A 5,627-nucleotide genomic window follows, 5' to 3' on the forward strand; every position below is an offset into this window, starting at 1 on the left:
GCATTCGCTCCCTGAGGGTGTGGCTTGTTTTGTTTTTAAACTCATGCGGTTCAAGAAACTGACGACTTACAAAGTAAATTTCACTTGAAAAACTGATGTCGTACTCATCGCTTTGTGATTCATGCGATATCGGTTTTTAGCGTAAGATGTACCGTGAATTTACCAGTTAGGCAATGAATGTTTCTACAGAAGAAAGCAAAGAAGATGATTTAATTATTAAAGCAGGAACCGGAAGCATCAAAACGCGGACAATTCGTAACCTTTTATTTTCACTACCCCTACAGGCAGTAAGAATAAATGACCAGGGAGATCCGCTTTTAGAATTGGCTAAATCTATATATTAGATTTATCTTATTGGACGATTTAGTGTGTAGTATCGTGGGATATTTTAACGAGTCTCGCTGTATTTTGGCGAGCCCATAGGACAAGTCAAATACAAGAGACGAGTGAAAATATCGCACGATCGATACTACACACTAAATCGTCCAAGAAGAGATTGCTTGTTCAACTCAGTCGGAAATTAGAAGAAACGTAAAGCTCAAATTTTAGTTTGCTTCCTCCCGTGACAAACTATCTTACGTGACTATAAAGTGAGCGACCGTCCAGGTTGCGTATGCTTATATTACGTTGTTGTAGATTGATCGAAATCGAAAACTTGGCAAACCTCTTTATCTAGTCTTCGAGCAAAGCGTCGTGCATTTTTTTTTTCAAACACTTGCATTACATGTAAGGAAAACAAAGATGGAATATCGAAATTCTTTATTATGAGGTTTAAACAGATATTAACAACGATGATCTCGTTTTCCAATCTCATTATTGTTTCCTTCTATGTGCTTGGCCTTCAAGAAATAATTGTGCTGTAGGGTAAGAAGGGCAAAGTGTCATACCAGGTACATAACTCTTGGGGTACAAGACCGTTTGAGTTGACAATGTGAACAACAGGCTCATTATCGCAGTAAAAGATTATGCGTCCGTTCGCAGGAGCATCACCCACAAGTGGCAGACAACAACAATAGGAAATAGGTCTTTAAGGACAATGCTTCTGCATGGCTAGGAGAGCTAGTGATTGGTTTGCCTGTAACCTTGGACCCATTATCGGTCAAAGATCCCCCCTCCCCCATCCCCCGCGGACCCTAAAGAACCAAAAACATCAGTGTACAGTTCGAAAGAAGCGGAGTTATCCCAAGAAGATGGTCATAAAACCCAGCTCCAGTCTAGTGGGGACTAATTGTTGCAACGTGAGACGATCTTTGAAAAAACCGTAACTTTATCTGGTGGTAGGGTTGAGAGATTTAATTGTTTTTAATTTTATTTTAAAAGGAAAAATAAATAAATAAATAAAACAAACTAGTGAACAGAAATAGAGAGCACAGTAAATTACAGGTAGATGGTAGCTAAATACATGTCTGAAAAGTGCACTGATATCTTATATTACGGTATAAGGCGGAACTGTTACAAGTATATTTATTTGCACATATGTCTATTTGTTTGATTGTCTCTCAATGTGAAGTGGAAAAAGGGATACTGCGAGACTAACTTTTCTGTCTTACTTTACTCTAAAAGTTCTGTCAAAGGACCCCATTTCTTATTCTCCGTAGTGTAAGGGTACGATTCGATCTTATCTTGAGAAGACAGTTGGGGATGAAAACCCATACATGTCCAATACACTCGACCTGAGTCTGGTTGTTTTCACTCGCAGGCGGATTGAGTCCGATCGCGACCGGAACCGGAAATGGGTGCTTGGTGCTTGATCAGTGGTACCGGAAGTAAGAGTTAACAGGAGCGAGGCGGGTGGGGGGGAGGGTTGAAAAAGTTGGCAAACAGACTCGATCGGATCCGATGGAGACAGCTCTTCCTGGCAAGAGTCAATCGGACTCTTGGAAGTCAGTTCGCGCGTGACAGAAAATATCTCTCAGCAATGAGGGGAAACAAGCGCACGCTTGAAGTGAAATATTCGTCGTTCTTAAAGCCATGAGGCGATACAAGCGGGCTACACATGTAACATAAATCGTTATTTAAGACCTAAGGGAAGGTCAACATCACGAAACATTGCACTCGACACTATACCTCGTTCTGCATGAAGCTGAACAAGATTTTCACAAATCCAGGTCATTGAATTTCCGATTGCGACAGAAATTCTTGTCATCCAATCTCCGACAACAATAAACTATTAGCTTTTCAGTCAAAATCACTCAGATTTCAGTGAAGAATTAAGACAAAGATAATCTGCGTGAACGAGAGCCTTTCCGTGGATAAAAACTTTCATCGGATGCGATGGAGACTTGTTGCCGTGGCAAGAATCGATCGGACTGACGTGATTCAGTTCGCGAGAGACTTATTAAATGTACAGCAAGTGTATTTAAGGAGGCGTTTTCATTTGTTTTTGTAATTGAAATTGTGATTAATTCGGAGTAACTGATATGTTATTTATTTGTGAAAATAAGTAAGTGAGAACAACATTGAAGGATGTTTAACAAACCCAAAAAACTATCACTACCCCAGCAAGAACTTGTTCGCCGAACGTCCGGCTCGGTGTGCGCTGGCAATGTCACTGAACCAGTGTACCGAAGCCATCGTCAACCTTTGGAAGTAAAATTAGAACATTTGATAAATGGAACGTTTTCTTTTCACTTGGTCACACATTTACTCAATTACTCGCCAAAAATCTACTCGGTTGAATCGCCTGAGTAATAAAGTACATGTATGATTGCATACGTATCGATCGTATGGAGGCGATTATATGGAAACTGTGATCGAGATAGAACGATCGCCGCAGAGTAATTTTCATATAATATTATTACTGACTCACGGCAGTCCTATGGATTCTTGCCATGGAGTCCTTTTGCCGACATTTTCCACCCCCTCTTCAACTATACTTTGCTGTATATTTACGAAGTCTCTCGCGACCTGACTCGCGGCAGTCCGATTGGTTCTTGCTACGGCAACCCGTCTCCATCGGATTCGATGGAGTCCTTTTGCCGACATTTTCCACCCCATCCTCAACTATACTTTGCTGTATATGTACTAAGTCTCTCGTGAACTGACTCGCGGCAGTTCGATGGATTCTTGCCACGGTAACCCGTTTCCATGGGATCCGATGGAGTCCTTTTGCCCACATTTTCCACCCCCTCCTCAACTATACTTTGCTGTATATGTACTGTCTCTCGCGAACTGACTCGCGGCAGTCCGATGGATTCTTGCCACGGTAACCCGTCTCCATCGGATCCGATGGAGTCCTTTTGCCGATATTTTCCACCCCCTCCTCAACTATACTTTGCTGTATATCGACTAAGTCTCTCGCGAACTGACTCGCGGCAGTCCGATGGGTTCTTGCCACGGCAACCAGTCTCCATCGGATTCGATGGAGTCCTTTTGCCGACATTTTCCACCCCCTCCTCAACTATACTTTGCTGTATATTTACTAAGTCTCTTGCGAACTGACATGCGGCAGTCCGGTTGCTCATTGCCTTCGTTCATCGGACTCAGTTTAAGTGCATTGGACAACCCTAGAAAACCGTTAAGGTTTGGAAGAGTTTCCCTCGTTTTACTTGACCAAATGGCAACTAGGAAACAGAAATTGATTAAAACATTATGACGTGAAGAGCTTTCTGGTTTCATTCATAATAAGACAGTCATGCTCTTTTGGTAAATATCTGGGATGATGGCTTCCTCTTTCAACCACAATATTAAACCATCCCAAAAAAAGAGGACTTTTTGCAATGCCGGAAAAGGTGACAAAGTTCTTTAGGGAAATCTCCGCAAAAGGTACAGTTATCGGATTAGGCCGTCGTTGACATCAATTATCTCCATAGTATCCTTTTTATTGAGGTTACCACTGAAAAACGAGCTTTCCACCATATTTGTCAAGTTCTTCCTCAAAGAAGAGTTTCCATTTTCCCATATTTTCCGCATCAAGATACTTTTTTTACCCAAGCAAATTTAAGGGATTTATTGTACGAAAAGATGTGGATCATTTTGAGAGTGGGGTTGAGAGATGTTACGGGTGAGCTCAATAATACGTTGTAAGAAGGGTCTTCCTAGGAGTATAACTTTGCATGCAAGTGCCTATCAATTACTTCAGCTGATTAATTTAAGAACGCGCGATTTCCCGCTTTGAAAAGTAGTGAAGGCGATTTGGATCCGCTCACCTTTATCGCGGGGTAGTCTAGACTCCACCTTAACTGAGTCTAGGACAATGCCCATAAACTCTCAGACTGTGTTCGGGCCTTGGGTTTTGTTAATTGAAAAAGGGATACCAAGAGTTCTGTGGCAGAGAGGCTGAGTGGTGCTCAATGAATAAGAAATCATCAATAATATGGCACGGAAATGAAATACAGTGCTTATTCAAGAGGATCCACTCAACAGCATCTGACAACATATGAAAGAGATAGGGTGCAGCTCTCTTTAAGCCAACTGAAAGAACTTTAATTGTCATAGTACTATATTCCACCCCAAAGCATAGCGAATAGTTCGTAATCAAAGGGTTTTAGAGGGATATGTCGGTTTTGGCAAACAAAATAGCCTCTGCCATGGCGAATAATTCCTTGGATAGCATCGTCAAAGGATACATATTGTAAGCTAGGGTCTTCCTTGGAAATGGAGAGATTGATGTCAGTAACTCCAGACTTGGGGATGGAGAGGTGAAAAATGGTTTGAAAAATGGACTTGGGATGGAGAGGTGAAAAATGGTGGAGTGTTTCTTGAGGACCAAACCTACGGGGTACTCTTGCAAGTTGGGAAATGGTGAGGTAGAAAAGGGGCTAGCCACTGGGCCCAAGTTAACTTCTTTGGTCAAGTTTTCACTAATATATTCGGACTGTGCTAAAGCTGTAGGTGCATTCTTTGAAAATCGACCAGCACGTGGACAACTATAGCCAATGTCTGACCTAGTTCTAAGAAAAGTTCACAATTTGGCCACAAAAATACGATTGGAGTTGCTCCATGAGTTTCTCTTTAAGTTTATTTACATCAATTGAGTTAGGGAGCGGAAGTGTGCAGTCTATACTCGAGTTTACGGGGGGAAGTGGACTTAAGAGTTCCCTTGGTCCCTGTCTTTGTCCTGGACACCCTCTTCTTTCCTATGATTGGGAAGGAGGGGCAGTCACTCCCTGGATCGAAATCACTGCAACGGTTGCAGATGTGCTTGTGATTTCATATACCTCTGGTGCACGACCCAAATCAGATGCCTCTTGATGATCCCCCCGGATTGGCACCGCTGTTTTAGGGTCTTTTAGTGAAAAAAGGATATTCGCCTTGCGGTACCGCTGGTGGTAACGCTGGTGCACGACCCATCCCAACCACTTATGTCCTATGGCGGCGTTACTAATATTACTTTAGCAGTAATCTTTGGGACCGCAAGGTAACTTATGTGTAAAAACACTTGAAAATATTGTAAATGCAGTAATGCACTGTTCAACGTCAGTTTTGGACCCTGAGGGCTTCGTTTTCTTTGATACCTTGATTACGGAGTTGTCGAGTGACAACACGAGGCTGTTCTCTTCGTCATGCAGTGACAAGCCTTTGGGAAGCAGCTTGGAAAGATTAACAAAAACTCACCACTTTGGATTTCTTTAACATAGCTTAACAGTATATCCTGAAAGGGTGCGCCATAACGGCAAGGCGTTAGG

Source organism: Montipora foliosa, chromosome 13 (assembly GCF_036669935.1).
Source record: "Montipora foliosa isolate CH-2021 chromosome 13, ASM3666993v2, whole genome shotgun sequence".
Classification (NCBI taxonomy): domain Eukaryota; kingdom Metazoa; phylum Cnidaria; class Anthozoa; order Scleractinia; family Acroporidae; genus Montipora; species Montipora foliosa.